Genomic DNA, 26,155 nt, shown 5'->3' on the forward strand with positions numbered 1-26,155 from the left:
ATAAGCTCAAGTTTCCAGCCCTTGCCAGCTCCTCTTGGAGCAGTCCCTTGCGGGTAGCTGGGAGATGAAATACCACAATGGACTTGGAGTCTGAAACCATTAGTTCAAGGCCCATCAAGGTCACTGAGACTTCAGTGTGCCCATCTGTAAAATGGGGAAGATGCTGTCCACGGTAGGCAGCTGCGTTGAGCACAACTGGCAGCCGGTAGCACTTCCACTCGTGTGTCCCCCTGCTGCTCCTTCGGTGAGGAAGCTACCCCGTTCCCTGCTTCCTCCAAGCCCCGAGAGGGTGAGGGCCGCTTCACCATGGCGCCCCCCCCCCCCCCGAAGATGGGGCCAACCACTGCTCCTGCTCCATATGGACTTGCTGGCCCCCTAGGCTCTTCCTTAACTGGAATCAAATTGATTTGCTGCAGTCTGTCCACACGGTGGCAGGAGTGGAGAGGCAGGCACCTGCCCCAGCTCCCCCTGGACTCCTGCTGTGTTTGTGGGTTTTGCTGAACCACAGTATTAGATGCAGGGGTGGCCCATGCCGGCCACACATACCCTGGGCTTCTCAGCCGTAGCAACCATTCAGAGGGCCGCTTGCAGACCCTGGTTAGTGCACAAGGCAGTTACTGTCTCCATGGAAGGTGGCTGTCACCAAATGCTCTCACGAATTGTTGGGTCCCCAGGATGTGCTGGTGGAAACCTCTGTGGAATGATTTCATCTCCGTGCTGTTGCGAGTAAACACTCAGCCTAGAACCTGCCCTCCGGGGCTGCAGAGCTTGGGAGCTGGAGCCCTACCTGATTTGATTTTTCAGCCCCTAATTCAGAATCGTGTGAAATGGCTAAGAACAGTGACTTTTAAATTTTTGAAGCAGCAGAACTTTTTTTTTCCTTCAAACGAAATCTATCTGAAACGTATGTGTTTATTTTGTAATTCCTAATTAATAATACTACTTTCTTTTTTTACAGTCTGTCAGTGACAATAATGAGGTTGTTTTGATTAACAAATAAGATTAGATCAGGAACCAGGGATGATAGTTGCATTTTTTTACACACCTGCAGCTTCTGATTCATATCCATATTTTATTTTGCTTGTATCATATTAATTATGCATAATAACTAATACGTCAGCACCACTTTGAGTGCTTCAAACATTTTAACTTACTTAAGCCTCAGAACTCTGATAGATAATATTCTCGTGCTCATATGAAGAAGCGGAGGCCCAGAGACCTGGAGAAGTGGCCCAAGATCACACAGCTACGGAGTGGCCAGAGCTGGGGTTCAAACCCAGGCAGGCTATCTCCATTGTCTGTGATTGGAATAACTATTTTCTTGTGCCTCCCTGTGAAAAACCTAAGAGAGCTGACCCTTGAACAGTGGCGGGAGTGAGGGGCGCTGACCCCCTGGCACACTCAAAAATCCACATATAATCTTTGATTCCCTAAAAAGCTAACTACTAGTAGCCTACTGCTGACCAGAAGCCTGACCGATAATGTAAACAGTCGATTAACACGTTTTGTGTGATATATATATTATATTCTGGATTCTTGCAATAAACTAAGCTAAAGAAAAGAAAATGTTAAGAAAGTCTGAAGGAAGAGAAAATACTTTTACGGTACTGTACTATATTGAAAAAAAGATCTGGTTATAAGTGGACTCATGCAGTTCAAACCCGTGTTGTTCAGAGGTCAATTGTGTATATAAATATGTAGTTATAAATGATAACTTTTTAATTGACCACTCTGCAAAATTGGGCTATTCTTCAGTTAAACTGGGAAGGCTGAAAGTTTTATTCTGTGTCCTAACCAAAAATAAATAAATAACCTAACTCCAGAAACACCCCCATTAGGATTCAGGGAACAGTTTGAAAATTCCTGACCTAGAGCACCAGGGACACATTGAAGGCACAGTCAGTCTGTCAAAACGCACATGCAGAGAACCCTCAGGGTGTCATTGAGACAAAAGGCATTGGCTGGCATTTCACCAAATGGAAATCTCTAGTCTCTGGCACTACCAATATTCCCCATTACAAATCTTCCAGCTGGTGAACAGAATGATGCCACTGACATTTAATTGAAATGTCAGCACATTTAGAAAGAGCCCTGATGAAACTGCCAAGTTAAAGTTATCGCTGATGACTTAAGCTAAATGGAAACAGAAAATCACCACTAACATCCCCCCCGCCCCCCCCCCCCACAGTATTGTATCAGACGGAGAGAAAGCGGAGAGCTTCAGCTGGCCAAGAAAAATTTATAGATTGTTTTTAAATGGGGTTTTATTTTAGCTATGAAAAACCATGGGGCAATTGGAAAAACTTGTGAAAGTAATCAGGTCTGAGGCCAATGCCCATGTAAATCAATTCAACAAGCATACACTGATTAAATTGCCTTGGGATGGTAATCTCACCTTACATTTCTTTGCATAGTTTACAGTTTACGGACGCCATGGTAGATGGCGAAAATCGTCCTAATTCTGCACACACACACACACACACACACCCCGGCATCCTCCTCACTTTATGCCACTGTAACTTTGCAGTGACCTCCCACTCTGTTGCTGGCCTTAACCATGGGATTCGCTTTAGCTAATGGGCTCGTAGAAGATGTAACATATGCAGCGGGTTGAAAAGCACCTTTGTGTTTCCACTCCTTCCCTACGCCATCTCCGCTAGAACATGCCCATGGAAACGAGCCGAGGACCCCAATTGTCCCAAGGCCGTCCTAGATCAGGAAGAGCTAGTAGCCAACTCCAAGTCATACGAGAGAGCCCAGTCCCTATCCACACGGCCAGTCAGGTGACCTGTAGCTGCCCATGGGCACTCGAGGAAGCACAGGTGGGAGCCGCTAAGCCCAATCCGCTGGACCCCATAGACTCGTGAGCTAACTCAGTGTCTACTATTGTATGCCGCTGTGGTTTTGAGGTCACTATTGTATCAGCGTGCAGCTGATGAAGAGACTTGCCTTGTATGACCTCCTGTGTCCCTTCCTTGGGATGGAATGGTTACCTCACCCACTTTATAAATGAGAACACTGTGATTCATACAGGTGAAGTGCATTGGCTTTATTTCCACAGCTTCTGATGCCTGGTTCTCTGCTCAGGCCAAGTCATGCAGCTTCTCCGAAATACTTAACCAACAGCATTAACCTAGAGGCTGAATCCATTTTTTTTTTCTTTTAGATCAAAGAGGCAGTTTTTATAGGTTGAAAGCACAGAGGGAGAGCAGATATTTCAGAAGTCCTTGGGCCCAAAAGGCAGAAGCTGCAGCAGCATTTGGCTCTGCAGGGCCCCTCCCACTCTCTCACCCCGGACCTCCCTCCTTCCCCGGGTTCCACTCTGCTTGGAAGAGATACACGGCACGGTCCATGCAGCTGTGTGTTTCTCTTGCCATCTCTCTGTGGCTGATTCCATTCACAGGCATTCTGCAAATGCTTCACGGGAATCCCTGCCAGGTAGGAAACCACAGGGGAGTTATGGAGAAATGATTAAAAATAATTTTTTTGACCTTGCAACACTCACCTTAAAAATCTACTCTTGCTCCCAATTTCCCCCAACTTACGTCCAAACTCATTCAAGATCTTTTACGATCTGGAACCAACCTATAACGTCACCGCTGCCTCCCACTTCCCTCCCCAAATTTCTCTCTGTTTTAGAATTAGAAATGTCCTGCTCGTTTTGGACAAGTGGCCCACGACCACACATCTAGGGCGTGGCAGAGCCAGTCTTCGAACCCAGGCAGGCTAGCTCCGCAGGCCGCAGTCTATGACTCAGGGAGCATTTTGCACTTTTGCCTCCGCTTATAGTCCCCGATCTGTTCTGCGTCATCTTCTCTTCCTTTTTCTTCACTTGCTGAACCTCTGTTCTTTCCTGTGAGATGACACTCACTTCTTTAAGTACTTTGAAGACCCATTCACTTTGTGTTTGTTCCTACGTTTGTTTTATCTGCCTGAGGCTGTGAAGTGTCGGCAGGTGCTACCGCCAAAGCCCCACGGCGGCCGAGTTCATGAGAGCCCTCAGAAATCGCAGGGAAATAGTAGACTTTGTTCTACTTTGAGCTGCCCCCGGGTTAAACATGATGGGCCCCACGACGGTAGGCTTTACGTGTTCAGAGGGAGGGACAGGACTACTCCCTTTTAGAAACAGGTAATTCTAAGTTGACCCATGTATGTCGTGTGGGTCTTTGTGGGGGGAGGGGCAGAGGAGAGAGAGAATCCTACACGGGCTCCACACCCAGCACGCGGAGCCCGACACGAGACTCAGTCTCACAACCCTGAGGTCATGACCTCAGCCGAAATCAAGAGTCGAATGCTCAGCCAGCTAAGCCACCCAGGTGCCCCCAATATGTGTATCCTAAACACCTGTTCACTGGGAGTCGTCTCACGTGCTCACAGGTGAGGTAAATCCCCAACTCCTCCAGCCTGTAAAGGCACCGAGTCTCTCTTCACTGATGGCCTCGCCCACCTGCCAGGCGCTCGTCGGAAGTAGCTGCCGCTTCGTTTACGTTTGTATTTCCACGCCTGTCCTTCAACTCGCTCACCCCCAGCTCCAAGCACTACCGTAAAGCCTGGCACAGATTACAAGCTCAGGGCTTGCTTGCAGAAAACTAAAACAGGTTGTTGGGTAGTAGACCCCCAGGGGTTCCTCTAAGAAGTAAAAGCACCTCCTCAGAGCCTTTGGTGCCTTCTCTTAAAAAGCTGGGTGTGGTGACTAACATAATATAATAAAAAATCATTTAAAAAAATTAAAAAATAAAATGAATGATTTGAAAAAAAAAAAAGCTGGGTGTGCTTTTTTTAAAAAATTGTATTACGTTAGTCACCATACAGTACATCATTAGTTTTTGATGTAGTGTTCCATGATTCATTGTTTGCATATAACACCTAGTGCTCCATGCAATACGTGCCCTCCTTATTAACCTTCACAGGGCTAGCCCATCCCCCCACCCGCCTCCCCTCTGAAACGCCCAGATTGTTTCCCAGAGTCCATAGTCTCTCATGGTTCCTCTCCCCCTCTGATTCCCCTCCTTCAGTTTTCCCTTCCTTCCCCTAATGTCCTCTGTGCTATTCCTTATGTTCCACATATAAGTGAAACCATAGGATAATTGTCTTTCTCTGCTTGACTTACTTCACTTAGCATAATCCCCTCCAGTTCCATCCATGTCATTACAAACGGTGGGTGTTCATCCTTTCTGATGGCTGAGTAATATTCCATTGTATATATGAACCACATCTTCTTTATCCATTCGTCTGTTGAAGGGCATCTCAGTTCCTTCCACAGTTTGGCTGCTTTCTTTTTTTCAGGAGAAATAGCATGTGCTCTGGAGTCAGAAGGTCCTAGGAACATCACTTAATTTCATTGATCCTTAGTTTCCTAATCTGTAAAATGGAGATAGTAAATGGTATCATCTTAATGCTATCACATCTTTCCAGAACTTATGACACACTGGGGAGGAGAGCAGGCATGTATAATTTGAAAATCTCTCCCCAAAGGATTCTGATATACTAACCCACCCCCAACATGAGAATTGCTAGTCTAGGTCTGAAGAAAAGAGAATTGGGTTCAGGTGAAGGCACACATGGAGTTCTGGGAGAACTCAGAAGTTCAGATGGTGACAAACAGAGTGGGAGCCAGAAGAACGATAAAGACAGAAAACATGCAGAGGTAAAGGAAGGCCATAGCTGGATGTCTTTATTATCCATACAGACCAGGCGTAAATATAGGAAAAGGCCATTAAGATATCATTTTGGATGTCTCATTGACCTGGTCTGTTTTTTGGGATTCCATGGTCCAAATTCATGGAGAATGTCAAAAGGATATGAGGGCACACTCAGGACAATGACTGGGGCAAGCCTGGGGGCAGGGAGAAACTGTGAAGATGCTTTCATTCGACTCTGGCCTTGTGGGAAAGAGAGAATCCAAGATGGAGAATGGATGTTGGCAGTGGAGCAGAAACCCAGCAGGCCTGTTGCCCAGTCTGCAGGAAAAAAGGCAAGCAGGGACTCTGACATCCAAAAGAGAGCCCCAGAGAAGATGGCCCGGCAGAACTTTTGAGAGATGCTCAATCCCCTGGGCTCTGATGTTGATTTACCCAAGGTGGACCATAGCAGGAGCCTCCCAGCTGGTCTCTGTAGCACCCATTTTTGCTTCCTGTTAAGTATCTTCCCAACCACTAACACCAGAGTGATCTTTTCCCCTGCTCTACTTTAAAAGGTATAGTAAAAGTATAATCATATATAGATTTATATATCCAGTATATGCATATACACTCTACTGCTCTTTGTAATTATTTTATTAAAAGGGGATTGATTATATTATACATACCCTTCTGTATCTTTTCTCATCCAGTAAAACCCATGGAATTCCTTCTAAGTCTGCTGGCAGTTCTCCAATACATACTTTTTTGTGGTTACGGTATATTCCGCAGTATAATCTATGATGTGCCACAATCTATTCAGTTGAGGGCCACTATAAACATCAATAGCCAATTCAGCAAGCATATATATATATTTATATTTATATATATGTATGCACACATATACACACACATATATACATATATCTACTTGTATATATGCCCAAGTAATGAATTATGAATTAATAATAAAAAGATATTGATGTTGAAAAAGATAACTTCATCAACTGATGAGAAAAGATATCTCATTCATATGAATTATGAATTGGCCTTATGTACAAGTATATATATATGTATATGTGTATCTCTATCTGTGTCTGTGCCCTTAGAAAATATTATTTTCATTTTCATAGGATAGATTCACAGAAATGAGATTGCTGGGTCAATATATGTACTTTGAATCTTAATAATTGTTGCTTGCTGGCTTCCAAAATAGCTGTAACTCTATCACTATCCCAACCAGCAGTGTATGAGAACCCTCCGTTCCCCACATCCCTGCCCACATAGATATGAGAGTGCTTTTTAATTTTTGCCAGTCTGATGGGTACAAAAAGATATCTCATTGTTATTTTAATTTGGACTTCTGTGACTATCAGTGAATTGAGTATATTTGGTGTCATTTGCATATGGCCTTCTGTGAATTGTATTTTGATAACATTTTTTTCTGTTTATTGTGATTTATTCTTTCTGTCAACTTATAATTTCTCTCTGCAAGTAGAGGAATTAACCCTGTAGCTACCATCTGAATTACAAACATTTTTATGGATCTACTGCATGTCTTATTACTTTGTTTTAATCAAAATGTATAACCTAAATTTTTTGCAGAGATATAATTTGCACACCATAAAATATACATTTTTTAAGTGTACAAGTCATCTGTTTCTAGTGTACTGACACGGTTGTGCACCCATCACCACTACCTGATTCTAGAACATATTCATCACCTTGGAGAAACCTGCACCCATTCGCGGTCACTGCCCATTTTTCCCTCTTCCCCCCAGACCCTGACAGTCACAAATCTGCTGGCTGTCCCTCTGGATTTGCCTCGTCTTCACATTTTCTATAAATGGAATCCTACAATATGTGGCCTTTTGTGTCTCTTTCATTTACTTAGCATAATGTTTTCAGGGTCCATTCACGTAGCATGTGTCAAAACTTCCTTCCTTTTTTATGGCTCAATATTCCCTTGTATGGATCAACTATATTTTACTTACTCATTCATCAGCTGATGGACATTTAGGTTACTTCCACCTGTGGGCCGTTGTGAATCTATGCTAAGTGACTATGTATTGCTATGAACATCATATACAAGTTTTTGCACAAATGTGTGTTTTCCTTTCTCCTAGGTCTCTACTTAGGAGTGTGACTGCTGGGTCATGTGCTAATTCTATATTTAACTTCCGAGAAACTGCCAAGCTAGTTGTTTTCCAAAGAAGCTGCATCATTTTACATTCCCCCAGTAATTTATAAGGGTTCCAATTTCCTCCCTATTCTAATTTTCAGAAAAGTTTGTAAAGGGATTAGTGCTAATTCTTTTCTATTACTTCGGTAGAATTCACTAGTGAAGCCACTTGGTCGGGGCTTGTCTTTGTGGGAAGTTTTTTTCATTACTAATTCAATCTGTTTACTTGTTTTAGGTCTATTCAGATTTTTTATTTCTTCTTGAGTCGGCATGAATTTCTCTAGAAATACGTCCATTTTATTTGGATCATTTGGTTTGTTAGCCTGCATTTGTTCATGCTATTCCCTTATAACCCTGTTTACTATAAGGTCAATTACTACGCTCCCTTTTGCATTCCTAATTTTAGTAATTTGAGTCTTCTTTCTTTTTTTGTCAATGTGGTTAAAGATTAATCAATTTTGTTGATTTTTTTTATCAGAGAACCTACACAAATGTGTGTTTTCCTTTCTCCTAGGTCTCTACTTAGGAGTGTGACTGCTTTTATTTATTTATTATTGTTTTTATTTATTTATTATTTTTTCTATTTTCTATTTCATTTATTTCCATTCTAATCTTTATTATTTCCCTCTTCTGCTCATTTTGCATTTTGTTTACTCTGATTTTTCTAGTTTCTTAATTAAGGTAGGTTAGGTTTTTGTTTTGAAACCTTTCTTCTTTTTATTTATTTTTCTTTCTTCTGTTTAAGTATAGTACTTTACAGATGTAAATTTTCCTCTAACCACTGTGTTTGTTGCATCCCATAAGTATTAGAAAATTAGGTCTTCGTTTTCACTTTTCTCAAGCTATTTCTAATATCTAATTTTCCTTATTATTTCTTCTTTGACTTATTAGGGTGTTGTTTAATGTCCACTTTTTGCGAATTTCTCAAATTTCCTTCTGTTTTTGATTTCTAATTCCGTTCCATTGTAGATGGAGAACATGCTTTGTGCGATTTCAATCTTTTAAACGTATTGAGGCTTGTCTTACAGCCTAACGTATGGCTTGTCCTGGAGGGTATTTCAAGTGCACTTGAGGTGGAATGTTCTACGGATGTCTGTTAGAGCGAGCTGCCTAATAATGTTGTTCTGTATATAGAAGTCCTCTGTTCCCTTATTGCTCTTCTGTCTAGTTGTTCTATCCATTTTTAAAAGTGAAGTATTGAGGGCCCAACTATTATTGTTATCTGTGTTTCCCTTCAATTTGTCATGTATTTGCTTCATGTATTTGGGGAGTGGGTCTGTTGTTAGGTGCCTATATGTTTGTATTTGTCCTAGTAAGATATCCTTGTCTGTAATAACAATTTTTGTCCTGAAGTCTATTTTCTGATATTAGTATAGCCATTATAGCTCTTTTAGTTATCATTTGCATAATATACTTTTTCATCCTTATACTTTCAGCCTATTTATATCTTTGAATCTAATGTGTGTCCTCTTGAGGTGCCTGGCTGGCTCAGTCGGAAGAGCATGTGACTCTTGATCTCAGGGTTGAGTTCGAGCCCCACGTGGGGTGTAGAGATTACTTAAATAAATTTTAAAAACTAAAAAAAAACAAAGTGTGTCTCTTGTAGGCGGCATATCGTGGGTTTTTAAAAATCTATTCTGTCAATCTCTGCCTTTTGATTGGAGTTTAGTAATTTACATTTAATGTTTAATGCATTTGCATTAGTTACTAATAAAGCATTGACATCTGCCACTATGCTATTTTTTGTACATATCTATGTCCTTTTTGTTACTCTGTTCCTTCATTTCTCTGTCCTTTTGTATTAAATAAATATCTTCTAGTATACCTTAATTTCTTTGTCACTTCTTTTACTTTTTTTTTTGGTAGTTATTTCCAAAGTAGTGACCCTGGTGGCTGCCAGGCTGCTGGTTTCCACTGTGATAGTGAGCTCTTGGCTTTCATGAATACTGCATGGGTAGAGAGAGATGAAAGTAGGACAAGTGAAAATGTTTGCTGTTCTTGCTAAACGTTAGCCATTTTTCTTATATAAATGCCCATTGAATTTCTGCATGCTTTTGGTTAATTTTCAGAGCTCTGAAAAAGTTCATTCTGAACATTTGCTAGTGCTGTTATTGTCTTCATGGAAGAGAGCATTTTAGAGGTCCTTACTCTACCATTTTCACTGATATCTCTTATATCTTTGTTTTCATGTAAAGTTAATTTTAATTTGTATTTTCATATAAAGGCCTACTTTAATTTGTATATAATCAAATATGTCTATGCCATGTTTTATTAATTCTGGGTGTCCACTTTCATTAGTAGAGTCTCTTCAACCTTAGATTGTAGTCTCCTAGGCTAATATTTATAGATAGAAATACCAGGTATACTAATATCGGATATATTATATATGTATATATAAATATATGTGTATATATGATACATACAAACAATATACATATTTGTGCACACACACGTACATACACATATATATTAAATTTATTGATATAATAATATATAATGATATAATGGGTTGTTTTGATAGATTCTTTCATATTAAACCACGCTTACTATAAAATCTGCTTAATCATAATATATCATTCTTTAGGTCATTGCCAAATTCTGTTTGCTAATATTTCACTTAGAATCTGTACCTAATTAAGTTATTAAGAATTTTGCACTTAATTAAGGTATTAAGAATTAAGTGATATTGGGATATGGTTTTCCTTCTTTGTTGTCTTTGTCAAGCTTCTTTCTAGTGTCTGGAATAGTTAAATAGGAATTGCCTATTCTTAAGTTATATAAAATCCCCATTTCTAGGTCAGGCGACTTTCCCAGTAGAAACTCACTCATCAGTTTATTTCTTCTCTAGTAATTGAGGGAAGTCAAGATTTTCATTTCCTTTTAAATCAGTTTTAATATGATATGTTTTACCTGGAATTAATACATTGACTCTAAATTTTCAATTTTGTTACTATACGATTTGAGCATATAATGGTGGCACATGTCTCTTTTTCACTTTTAATCTTGTCTATTTTTATTTTCTCTTCTTTTCTCCCTTAATAAGCTTTCAAGAGGTATATGTGTTTTATTGGTTTCCTTGAAAGATCAGAGTTTGGATATATTTATTCTTTCTATTTTTAAAATTTCCATATCATTGATTTCACTGAGGAAATTAAAAAAGAAATGACTTACTACCAATATACCAATGAAAATGTAACACTCCCTACAAAAACAATGCAAGATACTCTACAAGCAGCACTTAATTATTAAAGAAGGACACTGAAAAATAAAATGAAACCAAGCACTCATCTTAAACTAGAAGAACCATGAAGTAAACCAATCAGAAAAAAAGAATCAGGGGCGTCTGGATGGCTCAGTCGTTAAGCGTCTGCCTTCAGTTCAGGGCGTGATCCCAGAGTCCTGGGATCGAGCCCCGCATCCAGTTCCTCCGCTGGGAGCCTGCTTCTTCCTCTCCCACTCCCCCTGCTTGTGTTCCCTCTCTAGCTGGTTGTCTCTCTCTCTCTGTCAAATAAATAAATAAAAATCTTAAAAAAAAAAAAAGGAATCAATAAAGGGAAAAGTTAAAACCAAAGAGATCTTTCAAAACCCCAAGTCTTCCTTGCTTATAACTTTTATCTCCATCTACAAGGTGAAGACCAACTTCCTAGTGTAAAGCATGGCACTGAAGGCCATTTATGATTTGTTCCCTGTTTGCCTCTTGCCCCATCCATTGGCACTCCCCAACACGCTTCATGCTCCAACAATACCACACTGCTTATAGTTCCCGAAATACATGACATTTTCCTTCTCGCCTTCATTTTATTGCACATACTATCCTCAGTCTCTGGAATGAATGCCCCATCTTCATCCACCCGGCAAAATCCTTCCAGTCTTTCAAAACCCAACTCTACGGCACCTCTGCAGGAAGTTTCCTTGACTTCTCCACCAGAAGGAATAAATTTTTCTTCCTTCAATCTACATCTCCTTTCTATACCTCAGATAGATAGATAGATAGATAGATAGATAGATAGATAGATAGATAGATATAGATATCTATATAGATAGATAGATGTGTGTATATATTTGTGAGTGTGCATGTAAATATTTTTTCCTTGATCCTAGGACATCATTCTTCCTGAGTGTGCATGCTGAATTTCTTCACTCATTCCCTCCATGAGTTTCATCAGTGTGGCTTAGTCTTCTTCATTCTTTTCTGAGTGGACTCATACATTCCCATGACTTCGGTTTATACCCCTGGATTGACAATTCTCCTGGACCGACAATCACTACAATACCCTGGATTGATAATCACTAGCCCCAGCCTGGATGGTATGAGACGGAAGCTGTCACTGCTAACTGGGAACTTACTAGCTGTCCCATAGGCACCTCCAATCCAAATGCATGATTTTCCTTCTGTATTCTCTGTCTTTGAGAATGGTATAAATAGTTCCCAAGTCACTCAGTCTGTAAATGGTACCATCTCCGCCTCGTTCTCATTCACTGCTCATGTCACCAGATCTTGTTTGTGCCTCTGAAATGCCTTTCAAATCTGTCTCCTTGTCTTCATTACCAGAGCTATGGCCCTACGTCCATTCTCATCATCTTTTTCTTAGACTACAGTAATAACATTCTAATTGCTTTCTCAGCAGCCAGCCTCGTTCACGCTAATGTATTCTTTGCTTGGTTTTAGTTCTTGTTTTAGTTCTAAAACATAAATCTGGTAATGTTTCTCCACTAAAAAAAAAAAAATCTTCGTTAGTTTCCTACTACCTAAGGACGTAAGACCCTCCACAATCTTTTAAGTTTGTATCTTATCAAGTTCATGTCCAGTTTTTCCTCACTATGCACCCACACATCGAGCACATGGGATTGTCCATTTCTTAAGACCACCTTATTCTCTGATATACTTGTCTGTTAATACCTGTCGCTATGCACTTGTCTGTAAGCTCCATGAAATCAGAGGCCGTCTTATTTACTATTGTATCCTCAGTGCCCCAAACCATTTCGGGCACGTTGGAGGTGAATGAACACCCTTCCACACTTCTTCACCTTTGCTGTTCCCTTTACCTGCCCTCCCTCCATTTTCTCCGTGGTGAATGTCTCTTCACCTATCTTCAAGGCCCAGCTCAAATACCAATGTCTCCATCAAGCCTGACCTAAACACATCCTTCCCCAACTCAAAATGAATGACTTTCCTTCTCTATGCTCCTAAAACGCTTTCTCAGAAATGCCAGTTCAGCATTTAGCTCTCATACTATAATTATTGAAGTCTGTGTCTCCTATTTTACTAGATTTGAACTCTTAGTAGGGAGGGGAATGAGTCTCATTCATGTGCAGTTTGGAATATTGAACTGCACGTTGAATAGATAGGTATTCAATAAATGTTTGAACTGAAAGAAGGGAGATTCAGACTTCTGCCTTAGGACGATGTAAAGTCTTACCCCAATTCAGACAGGAATTGTCCTCTATAGAGCACCTCTTCTGACTGTCTCTCTTGTTCACCTGCTGTCCTCTTTCACTGAAGCATTAAACCAGTGTCAGAACTGGAAGGGGAAACTGAGGCCCCACCACTGAGGTGACCTGTCCAATGCCACACAATAAAGGTAAGGGCCAAGGCCAGGACAAGATCTGCTCTCTTTTAGGCTAGTATCTTCCCACTTTGAATCACTTCCACCCAGTTCCCTCCCTAATGGGAGACAAGGCAAAGTGTCAGGGAATGAGAGGAAATCCATGGGCCAAGGGTAAGTAATGTCATGAAGTGTGTATGTGTGTGTATGTGGTTTCTTATCACCTTTCTAATCCACCCTCAGCTCTCTGTGTATTTGCACTGGGCTCCGAGAAGTGAGCAGAGAAGTCCCTGATCTTGACAGGAGCTATGAGGAAAGAAGTCGTCACTCCTGACTCTTCCCAAATCACTCACCTTCTAGAAGATGCCCAAAAGTCACCCAACATCAGCTGTGACATGCTGTATCACCCCAAGGTCAGAGGTAAGCCCTGAACAAGAAACCAAATAGTCTTGTAATGTCACTGTCCCCAGAATCCTAGATCCCCAAACAGCATGGAAGATGACGAGCCTGTGTCCCATCTCACTCCGTCAGCCTGGCAGACTCAAAATGGCAGCCTCTGACCTCTGCCTTGCCCCTATGACCCAGACAGAGAGCAAAGAATAGCTGAAAGGGGTGTCAAGTACCAGCATCCTCCAATATCAAATTAAAAAAAAAAAAAACCTACATTACCCTCAATAGACATGGTTTTATTGTAATTGCTTGGAATTTGAATAGCACGCCATAACCATCCCCATAAATTGGACTTCTTTAGATTTATTAAGCTATTTATTGAATGGTGGGTAATAAACATTCAGGATTAACAGCTCTGCAACTGCTCTGAGCCAGTTACATACAGAGTTGCTAAACTCCCATAAAATAATTATGAATCAGTTACCATGCTGACAAACCATAATTGTCAAAAGTTCAGTGCAGACTCAGGGCCTTATTTAAAAGTCTGTTCTTGTTTGCAGCTTCGAATCTCATCTTCCTGTCTCCTGCCATTCTCTTTCATTTCTCTTGCTCTCCATTCTTCCATTCCCTCTGTCTTCTTCCCATTCCCTCTCCCACCATTCCTCCTCCTTTCTTTCATTTATAATAGGTGAAGCTGCCTCCTATCAGTGGAATCATACAGTATTTGCCCTTTTGTGACTAGCATAATGTCTAAGGCTCATTCATATAATTTGTGTCAGATTTGAAAGGCTGAAGACTATTTCATTTTACATATACAACACATTTTGTATTTTCCTTTATGCATTGAGAGAAAATTGGGTTGCTTCCATTTTTTGACTTTTGTGAATAACGCTGCTATAAACGTGGGGATACAAATATCTGTTTGAGGGACACCTGGGTGGCTCAGTCAGTTAAGCGTCTGCCTTCAGCTTGGGTCGTGATCCCGGGATCCTGGGATCAAGCCCCTGTAGGGCTCCCTGCTCAGCGGGGAGCCTGCTTCTCCCTCCCCCTCTGCCCCTCCCCCCTGCTCATGCTCCCTCTCTCTCACTCTGCTCTCTTTCTCTCAAATAAATAAATAAAATCTTTAAAAAAACAAAACAAAACAAATATCTGTTTGAGTCCCTGCTTTTAATTCTTTCAGTTATATGCCCAGAATGGAATTATTGGATCGTATAGTAATTTTATATTTAAGTTTTTGAGGAAATGCCATACTGCTTTCCATAGTGGTCAAAAATATTTTCTAAATATCTTTTCATTAACTTTAAGGATAATATACGTGTTTTATCATTTATAAAATACAGAAATGACTATAGAAGAAAATAGAAGTTACTCATAATATCACTGTTCAGAGATAAACAGTATTTACATTTTGAAATAATTCTGTCTAATCTTTGTTCTCTTTAACTTTACCCTCATGGGCTTAGCCTGATTTGATTTGTGTTTCTCAAACAGAATTATTTAGTTAATGCTATCTATGCAATTATAATTTTTTCTTTTACTCCACGTTATTCTGTGAGCATTTCCCAGTGTTGTTAAATGTTGTGCATGTGTGCATGTGTGTGTGTATGTGTGAATGGCTATACAATATTCTATTGTCTAAATGTTCTATTACTTATAGGGTATAGCTTAATTAGATCAATAAAAGCATCTCTTTAAAATGTGTTTTTGTATAAAATGTTTTAGCATTATTAAGTTATAATTGACATATAAGATTGTGAAAGTTTAAGATTTACAAAGTGTTGATATGATACACTTACATATTGTGAAACAATTACTACTGTAGCATTAGTTAACACTTTCATCAACTCACATAATTATCATTTCATTTTTGTGGCAAGAATATTTAAGATCTACTCTCCTAGCAACTTCCAAGTGTATAATACAGTATTGTTAACTATAATCACCATGCTGTATATTAGATCCCCCAAATTTATTTGGCTTATAACTTTATAACTGGCACTTTGTACCCTTTGACCAACATTTCCCCATTTCTTCCAGCCCCCAGCCCTTGATAGCCATCATTATACTCTCTGTTTCTATGAGTTCAGCTTTTTTAGTTTCCACTTATAAGTGAATATTTGTCTTTCTTTGACTTATTTCATTTTCCTTAATGGCCTCAAGGTCCATCCATTTTGTCACAAATGGCAGGATTTCCTTCTTTCCTGTGGTGGAATAATACTCCATTTTACATACGTGTGTGTGTGTGTGTGTGAGAGAGAGAGATATATATATATAGATCATATATATACACACACATATATATATATAGAAAAGATATATATATCACATCACATTATATATATATATATCAAATAGACACATATATATAGATATATATCACATCTTCTTTATTTATCCATTAATAGGAATTTGGGATGTTGCAATATCTTGGCTATTGTGAATAATGCTGCAATGAACATGGGAATGCAGATAACTCTTCAGGATCCTGATTTCATTTCTTTTGGATCTATACCTAGAAGTGGGACCTCCGGATCACATGGTAATTCTCTTTGTAATTTTCTGGGGAACCTCCATACTGTTTTCCATAGCGGCCGAACCAATTTACATTCCCACCAACAGTGTGCATTTCTCCACATCCTCACCAACACTTTTCTCTTGTATTTTTGAGGATAGTCATTCTAACAGGTGTGACAGGATATCCCATGTAGTTTGGATTTTCTTTTGCTGATGATTGGTGATACAGGACATCTTTTGATGTACCTGTTAGATGTTTTCTTTGGAAAAATTTCTATTCAGTACTTCTGCCCCCTTTTAAATTGGGTGGTTTAGTTTTTTGCTATTGAGTTGTATTGGTTCTTTTTTTTATATAATAATATATATTTTTTTATATTGTGTTAGTCGCCATACAGTACCTGCACTGGGGAGTGGGCGGACTCGCAGACCGGCACCCTCAAGAGAGCAGACTGAGACCGTGAGTTGTATAAGTTCTTTAAATACTTTGGGTATTAACCCTTATCAGATATATGATTTGCAAATATTTTTTCCTATGCGGTAGTTTGCCTTTTCATTTTGTTATTTCTTTTGCTGCATAGAAGCTTTTAGTTTGATATAGTTTCATTATTAATTTTTGCTTTTATTGTTTGCATTTTTAGTATCACGGTCACATCCAAAAAATTGTTGCTAAGTCCAATGTCAAGGATCTTTCCCCCTATGTTTTCTGCTAGGAGTTTTATGATATCAGTTCTCATATTTAAGTCTTTAATTCCATTTCAAGTTAGTTTTTGTGAATGGTGTTACAAATTTCATTCTGCCTGTGTTATTCAATTTTCCCAACACCATTTATTGAAGAGACTATCCTTTCCCCATTAAACATTCTTGGCTCCCTTGTCAAATATTAGTTGATGATATTTGCATGGGTTTATTTCTGGGCTCTGGGTTCCATTGGTCTGTGTGTTTATTTTATACCAGGACCATACTTTGTTGATTTCTATAGCTCTGTAGTATGGTTTGAAATCAGGAAGTGTGATGTCTCCAGCTCTGTTCTTCTTTCTTAGGCTTTCTTTGGGTATTAGGTGTCTTTGTGGTTCCCTACAAAGTTTAGGATTATTTTTTCTATCTCTCTGAAAAATGACAGTGGAATTTTGGCAGGGACTGTACCAAATCTATAGATGGTTTTGGATAGTATGAACATTTTAATAATATTAACTCTTCTAAGTCATAAATATAGGGTATCTTTCCATTTATTTTTTCTTCCCCAGTTTCTTTCATCAAAGTCTTAACAGTTTTCAGTATACATATCTCACGTCCTTGGTTAAATTTATTCTTAAGTATTTTATTGTTTTCTGATGCTATTATGTGTGAATGGCATTGGAGCTTTTTATTTCTTTTTTAGATATTTTGTTGTTAGTGTATAAAAATTCAAATGATTTCTATATGTTGATTTTGTATTCTGCATTTTTACTGAGTTCATTTATTCTAACAGTTTTGGGGTGTAGTCTTTCGGATTTTCTACATGAGATCCTATCCTATGCAAAGATAATTTTATATCCCTTCTGGTTGGATGTATTTGATTTCTTTTTCTTGCCTGATTGCTCTGCCTAGGATTTCAGTGCTATGTTGAATAGGAGTGTGAGAGTAGGCACCTTTGTCTTGTTCCTCACCTTAGATGAAAAGGTTTCAACATTTCACCATTGAAATAACTTTGCTGGATAGAATTTTTTGGTTGGCAGGTTTTGGTTTTTTTTTTTTTTCCTCTCAGGACTTTGAATATATCATCCCACACTTTGCTAATCTGTATGGTTCCTAATAAGAAATCCACTGAAAGCCTAATGGGGCTTCCCTTGGAAACTGCAAGTTTTTTTTTTCTCTTGTTGCTTTAAGATTCTCTCTTTGTTTTTGATTTTTGTTGCTTTTATTATAAAGTGGCTTGGAGAGGATCTCTTTAAGTTAATTTTGTTTGGTGAGCTATGAGCTTCATAAACTTGGATATCCGAATCTCTCCCCAGATTTGGAAAGTTTTCAGCCATCGTTTCTTTAAATAAGCTTTCTGCCTCTTCTACCTCTCTTCTTTTTTGAAACTCCAGCAATTTGCGAACTGGTTCACTTGAAGGTGTCCTACAGATCATGTAGTCTTACTTTACTCTTTTCACTCTTTTTCCTTTGTACCCCTTGGACTGGATAATTTCAAAGTCCCTGTCTTCTATCTCACAGATTCTTTTTTAGGCTTGATTCATTCTTCTGTTGGTGCCTGCCTATTGCACTTTAACATCATTCATTGTATTCTTTTGTTCCAGAATTTCTGTTTCGTCCCCTTCTGTGATTTCCATTTCTTTGTTTAACTTTTCATTTTGTTTGTTTATTGTTTTCCTGGTATTGTTGAATTGTCTTTCTGTGTTTTCTTATAGACCATTGAATTTCCTTAAAATAGCTCTTTTGAGTTCTATATCAGTTAAATCACAAATCTCTATGTCTTGGGCTAGGTTACTGGAATATTATTTTGATCTTTTGGTGGTATCATGTATCCTTGAGTTTTCATGTTCCTTGAAATTTTGCATTGTTGCCTTCAAATATGAAGTGTTTTCACTTCCTCCAGTCTTCACTAACTGCACTCTCCAATACAACCAACTCTTTCTTTCTCTCTTTCTTTCCTTTTCTCTTTCTTTCTTTTTCTTTCTTTCTTTCTTTCTTTCTTTCTTTCTTTCTTTCTTTCTTTCTTTCTTTCTCTTTCTTTCGTTCTTTCTTTCTTTCTTTCTTTCTTTCTTTCTTTCTTTCTTTCTTTTTCTTCCTCCCCTCCCCTCCCCTCCCCTCCCCTCTCCTCTCCTCTCCTCTCCTCTCCTCTCCTCTCCTCTCCTCTCCTCTCCTCTCCTCTCCTCTCTTTTCCTTTCCTTTCCTTTCCTTTCCTTTCCTCCAGTAGTGTCCTGGAGCTTCTCTTCTGGAAACCTGGACTTCCACAGAGTGTCTTGTCAGTGATTGCTTGCCTAAGACAGTGTTTACTAGATTTGCAGGGGTTCCCAGACAGCAGCTGAGAGGGACTGGAGTCAGTTCATGGGCCACTGAAGGTACCACAGCCAGGACCAAGATCTGTATGCATATTACCTAACACACAGGTGGTCAAGACTCCTCCTAGTTTTCTTGGTGTATGGTGCTAGATCCCATAGCTCCCACAAGGCCATCTTTGTCCCTGCATAGATGCTGAATTATTTTTGTTTGGAGGGAGGACAAAAATGAAGGACATCTTATTCCACCATGATGCAAAACAAAGTTCTCTTTCACAGACTCTCCACTTAAGGGATTATACACGTATGAACAACCCCAAACACCTGGGATCATCCCAAGAAGATAATCTAACAGTTAGAAAGGGATTACCTGCATGTTAAGCAGTGCTGCATCTTAACTATCTGCATATTGGTCTCCCAAGGACCCAACTAGATTAAAAAACACATTTTTTAAATAAGGTGCAGAAATTGAATATTGGGAAATCTGCAAGCTTCCAACCTGTGCTCAAATTCAGTCTGGCAAAATCTTACCATATCTTATAAAATAAATAAAATGATATAAAACCAAATATAATAAAATAAAATAGAAATGATTAAAAATTAAAAAGTATAGTTTCTCTCCAAAAAGTTTTAATCAATAGATCATAGCTCTGTGAGTTGTCATGCTTACACTCAGTTCCACACTCCCTTTTTTTTAACAGAAAAATTCTTGATATGAAACCTTTGAGAAGCTTCATTCTCACATAAAATTTTGAAACCAAGAGAAATCCTTTCATCTTATAGTCCATAGCCAATTTTATCCCAGTATCAGCCAGGAAAAAGCACACCTTTAAATTATACAGGTCCCTGAGGGGTCAAGATCAAACTGTTTGAAGGTCCTGCTGTGATCAGTCTGGTTAATTGGTTCACCTAAATGGTGAACCAGCCTCAAAAAGAAAAACATATTTACTGTTTATATAAGTATTTCTCAGAAGTAAGGTGGTTCCATGATCTTGTTTGCAAAGTAAGTTTAATCTTGTGACAGATTTTCACTTTTGAGAGTGAATTTCTTGAGAAAGGGTGTTTTATTTCTTTATAATTCTTTATATGGACTTGTAGCTTGGAAAGCAGAACCACCGTATTTATTAACTAGAGAGGAGGAAGCAGAGAACAGCGTAGAGAAGGGAAGGTCTAGATTACAGTATTCGATGACATATACCAGAGACAAAGTGCTCCTGGAGGGGAAGGGTTGGGAGAGGTCATGAACTCTTGTGAGGTCAGAACTGGAATGAGCTTCTGGATCCTGGAGTCCAGGGTTTCTTAGATATATTCCCTTCAGGTCCTCCTGACGTGCTTCAAGGCCTTGCATCTAGGAAGGGGCACAAGGGGCGAAACTTATTTGGAAGCCCAAATATATAAATATAAATTCAACAGCTCCATGAGAACAGCTTGTGTGTGTGTGTGTGTTCACGTGCGCACGTGTGTTAAAATTGGCCACTCTGTGTACCTCACGCAAGTGAAATCGTATTGTATTCGTCGTTTTGTGACCGGCTTATTTCACCTAGCGTCAGGTCTGTAAGGTTCGTCTGTGCTGTAGCACATGTCGGAATCTCCTTCCTTTTTAAGACTAGAGAATATTATGTTGTGTAGGTACCACATCTTTAAGATCCTTTCGCTCATCACCGGACATCTGGGTCACTTCCTCCTTTGGCTCCTGTGGATAATGCTGCTGTGAAGAGATATCCGTCTGAGTCCCTGCTTTCACTTCCTTTGGATCCACACCCAGAAGTAGAATCCCTAGATCATGTGATAATTCTATACTTAATTTTTTTGAGGAATGGCTTTCTGCAGTGTTTTCTGTACTGTTTTCTGTGGTGGCTGCACCGTTTTCCATTCCCACCAGCCGTGTATAAGGCTTCTGATTTTTCCAAATCCTTGCCAATACATGGTATGTTCCTTTTTTATATATAATATCCACTGGAATGCATGTAAAGTGGTATCTTGTTGTGGTTTTGATTTGCATTTCCCCGAAGACTAATGATGTTGAGTATCTTTTCTTGTGCTTATTAGCCATTAATATATCTTCTTTGGAGAAATAGCTATTCAAGTCTTTTGCTCACTTTTCAAACAGAGCAACTCATTTTTTTTTAATTATTAATTTTTATTTATTTGGGCTTCTAATTAAAATTTGAAGAGACAGTTCCACTGATTTTATTTTAAAGAAAAAATATATTCAGAATGACTAATCTATTCCATCTTCCCTTGTATAGGCCAGGGCTCTTCAGGTGGGTTCAGATGTCAACTTTCAGAGTTGTGCTTTGCCTTACACACAGATGTGTGCCTTACACATCTCTGTAAAGACCATCTTTCCAAATAACATCACATTCTGAGGTACTGGGTGTTAGGACTCCAACATATGTTATTCTGGGGCAGATAATTCAACTCACAGCACATTCCAGCAGCCAGTGCAGAATGTTGGTCTTGATTCAGACAGAGGTCACTCCAGGCTCATTATGAACCTCTCTGGGGCTCAACTTCTCCCCTGTAATGGGTAAGACAGGTGATCTTAGACCCTCTTCCAGCTCTAAAATCTCTCTTCCTTTCATCAACATGTACCCATTTGATGTTTATTTCCCATGTGCGGCTCTCTGCTAAGGAATCTCTCAATAATGGGTTAAACATTTGAAAAACACTTGAAACCAGTGAAATGACACCTATCTCTAAAGGTCCTAAGGCTCACAGTGTTGCCAGGTAAACTGGGGAGACCTTGGGCCCTGAAGCCTCGATCCAGCCTGTCTCAAAGATGTCATCAAAGGCTCGTGGTCTCATTTTGAGAAAGAATTCAAAAGCAGACACAGCATGGTGGGTGAGCAGTACAAGCCAGAAAGTTTATTTCAGTGAAAGTACACACTTGAGATGTGAGAGTGGGTGTGGGGGGCAGGGAGAGAGAGAGAGAGAGATGGGGGAGGGGCTGCACGCACCTCGGAGTTCGGGTTTCTATATAGTTTCTATAAAAGTATTGATGTTAACAAGAGGGTGGAATATTCATTGCTTGTAGTGGGGATTTCTTGGAAGCAGGGTTTCATGCTTTTTCTTCCTTATTTGGTCAAGGGTTTCCTGTCATGGCACCCGCCATCTTGGGCCTGTCTGGTTTGATCTTGTTTCTCGCTGCTTTGTTTTTGCCGGCTGCCAGGACAGTCTTCTAACTTCCCCAATAGCCAGTCATGTCTTCCTCTTTGCTGGCCTCCAGGTATCCTGGCAGTGGGCCATCAGAGGTGGGGTATATTCTGAGGACAGATGGGCTGACCAGGACCCATCCAAGCCCAGTTCCCATCATCCTGGGACTCCACATGCCCCTCAGCCCTACTTAACAGCTTCCCATCTCCTCACACATCTGGAATACCAGCCTTTTCACCTCAGCTCTGGTACCTGAGCCACAGCGGCCCCCTCAGCCTCACCAGGAGAGCTGCTGATGCAGAACTACAAATATTGTCCTTAGTGACAAAATTATCCCATGAAGGCAGGGAGACACACCCACACAGCAGGCAGCTTGCAGCTGACAAGTCTCCCCCAAAACACCCAGCAGCCAAGCTCCCAAGTGCTTCTTAGCACCAGTGTCTGCTTCACTAACATCTCCTCACACAGACATCTTGAGCCCGGGGAAGTGAAATGGACACACAGGTTTGCAACCCCCCTACAGGCCCACCGTGGTCCGTGGGAAAAGCTGGTGGAAAACATTGGCATGTGCCTTCCCCCTGGTGGGAGTGCATGATCCATTTTCTTTTTCCTTTTCTTTCTCCACCCACTGCTCCTCATGAAAAAAATTTAAACTACAGAAACATGCAAAGAAGGCATGAATATAATCAGCCACAGTCTTACCATACAGAGGCAGTTATTGTGACATCTTGACATTTTTGCTTCCAGAATTTTCCTGAACCATTGTGAAACGTAATTGAAATCATATTGAATATATTATTTTGAGTTCCATTTTTTATTCATTTGATAGTTTCATAGCATTTTGCTAAAGTTGGTTATTAGTCAACTTCATCGTGAATATCGTGGGGGAGATTGGCAACCCCATTGATGAAGCAGAAATTCAGTGTGAGTCAGTTCTTTGGCTCCATTGGTGGTTGCCTTTCACGTTGACTTTAAGATTTCTTCAGACCCAGGGGGCCGTCGTTTACCATGACAACACTCCCCTCAGATTGCAAGCCCTCCTGCCAGGCCGCCAATTAAAGAAAAACTGGGCAAGGCACCTGTTGTTGGTTGGTACTTCAGTGAGAGAAGTGAGCAAGTCTGGGTCTAAACATGGGACAACCGTCGCCCCAGGAACAGCGCCAATGTTTTCTCAGTATCTTAGCTACCAGGACAATCCACATGAACTGGGGACAAGTCTTGTCCTACGTGTCCTGTGGGGTCAGAGATGGCAAGAGTCAGCTCAGGTGGGCAAGGTCCAGCTTGCACAAACTCCGCCACCCCAGATACGGCCCACCCACTGCATTTAGCGCTTAGTGACTCTGCATGGTCCTTACTGATCCGCTTCATTGCAAAGACAAATTAACGGAGGCCTAGAGATTTTGATGACCAAGGGGCCAAGCTGGGATTCTAATCCAAATCCAGAGATTTTTACACCACAACCATATTGCCTCTGGAGGTCACTGAGAAGCCTCCCTTCCTCAAGCAAACTAATAAGATATTCATTCCTACTGAAAATCTTCTCTCCGAAAATAAAGACCCCTAGTATGGTTGGTAGAGTGGATGAAGTGGTATGATAGGTAGGTCCTGGCTCAGGACTGGGACATGCAGTCTCTCTACTCGACTGAGAGCCACCTGCTGGCACGTTGAGAGCCGATGGTTCTGCCAAGTAAGGAGACTCCAGGCATTGCCCTGAATTGTCCTTGACTGAAGAGTCACGCCATCCAAGAGCACGCCACCTCCCCAAAGACCGCTTGCATTCAGTTACTGGGCCATGTGGGGGATATGAAAGGCTTGCCCTCATGCCTCAAAGTGGAACAATTCTGAAGGTCCATCCAGAGTCTAGACCAGCCGTGGGGGTCCGCCGAGACCTTTGTTGCGATAGCTTCTATCTGGGTCCTTCTGCCTAGCACCTCCCACTTCCCTCATTGCCCTGTAGGCTCTGATCCCAGCAACACTCCCCAGTAAAGCTTCTGCACATAAAGCTCCTTCTCGGAGTCTCTTTCTCAGGAACTTGCCCTAAGACCTTAGACGATTAATCATTTGCATGCTATGAATGAAGGGGATATAGAAATACACATTTTCCTTCCACAACTCCTGGAATCTAGCATACTCCCCTAGTACCACACTGAGGGAAGAGGGTCTTCTCTGCAAGAGAGGGCTGTGGTAGGCGGATAGAGCACTCTGAGAAGGAGCAGGCTGGGTGGGGTGGCAGAGCTGGGGACTTTCAGCTGCCAGAGGGGGTGGCGCGTGCACTGAGCAATTGGAAATGCCCCCCCTCATGAGGGAGACAGGAGAGAGGGACCCAGGAGGTAAGAAAGACATTAAACCCATGGCTCTCAATCCAAACTATACATTACAATTGCTCAAGGACCTTTTTTTTTTTTAATTATTTTTTTAATTACTATGATATGTTAGTCACCATACAGTACATTATTAGCTTTTGATGTAGTGTTCCATGATTCATTGTTTGTGTATAACACCCAGTGCTCCATGCAATATGTGCCCTCCTTAATACCCATCACCGGGCTAACACATCCCCCAACCCCCTCCCCTCTATTACTGCCAGGAGTGCCCTTACTCAACCCCAAGTGTCCGACTTGACTGATCTGGGGGAGGGTATTTTTTTTAAAAATCTCCCCAGGTTGTTCTAATGCACAGCCAAGATCTCGAGAATCATCTGGCGAACAGAGGTGGGCAGAGGTGGCCTCTATTATCTACAAGTTTACTCTGACCACTGGGAGAACGGCCCTGACTTACCACGAAGATGCCCTCCAGGGCCCCTGGCATGCTCACAGACGGCAGCCCTACCTCCTGACCCTGTGAAGGCCCGACGACCCTCTGACACCACCAGCATCCTGGCAGGGCCCATGCGTGCATGTGGGGTGGGGGGTGCCTTTCCTAAGCAGTGGGCCAGCAGCAACCAGGGCTGCTACAGGGATCTGTTCTCAGAGCTGTCTCCTGGGACGCCTGTTAACCTGTGGATTCTCGCACCCTACCCCAAACCTCCTAAATGGAAATCTCTAGATTTTGTAACAACCCCTCCCCCAGCGAACCTTAGGTATCTAAGTTCGAGAAGCACTGCTGAGAGCTCACCACCGAGAGCTCTCTCTTGCATCTCGTACGCCAGTTCACTGGGGTGGAAGTTTCGTTTTTGATGCAGGAAAGGAGGTCTCCCAACTCCTTCCTTGCTCGCACTTGAGTAGGCGTGAGTTCAAGTTCCCCAGTGAGCCAATCAGCTTGCTGATGAGTATCCGAGTGTCTGAGCCGAGTGGGAGAATCCTCTGCCGCGGAACCTTTAGGGTTAGTTTTTTCCTTTTAGCAGCTACGGTAAACATCGCTACATCGCTGAGTGAATTGTCCCAAATATTTTTTTTTTCACATTGTGCAGTTGAACTGACAGTTTTGCATAATAAAAGGTTAACATGATGAGCAAACAAGAAATGAATAAAGCTTGATTGTTCAGACGCAGAATTTGCAACAGAACACACTGTACTTATCTCTATGCTCGGTCCATTGTCATGATTGACCTCTCAAGATGTAAGTATGGCTCTAGGATGGATAAAAATAGATATTAATAGGCTTGTACACAACCTCCCAGGAGCATCGCCTTATCAAGGAGGCATGACTATTTCTCTGACCTCCCGTCTTGGCTTTCTGTGATCATAACCGGCATATCTCTGTTCCTCATCGACGGTAGTGCTTGGCAGTTTCAGCTTCCTCATTTCATTACTTTGTGATGGCGCCAGC

General features: G+C 40.8%; 1 long non-coding RNA gene across 1 annotated transcript in view; it reads right to left on the bottom strand.

Annotated features, from left to right (window-relative positions):
* Positions 1–3,044: 3,044 nt before the first annotated feature.
* The window catches only part of LOC148109711 (uncharacterized), a 30,150-nt gene continuing 7,039 nt past the window's right edge, over positions 3,045–26,155 (bottom strand). Inside the window, exons 2-4 of the long non-coding RNA XR_015725297.1 lie at positions 21,658–21,752; positions 5,111–5,361; positions 3,045–3,431 (exon numbers count right to left, since the gene is read on the bottom strand). This is a non-coding gene — a long non-coding RNA (uncharacterized LOC148109711). The remainder of the gene's footprint in view (positions 3,432–5,110; positions 5,362–21,657; positions 21,753–26,155) is intronic.

Source organism: Ursus americanus, chromosome 7 (genome assembly GCF_024610735.1).
Source record: "Ursus americanus isolate L20-20 chromosome 7, mUrsAme1.1.p, whole genome shotgun sequence".
Classification (NCBI taxonomy): Eukaryota; Metazoa; Chordata; class Mammalia; order Carnivora; family Ursidae; genus Ursus; species Ursus americanus.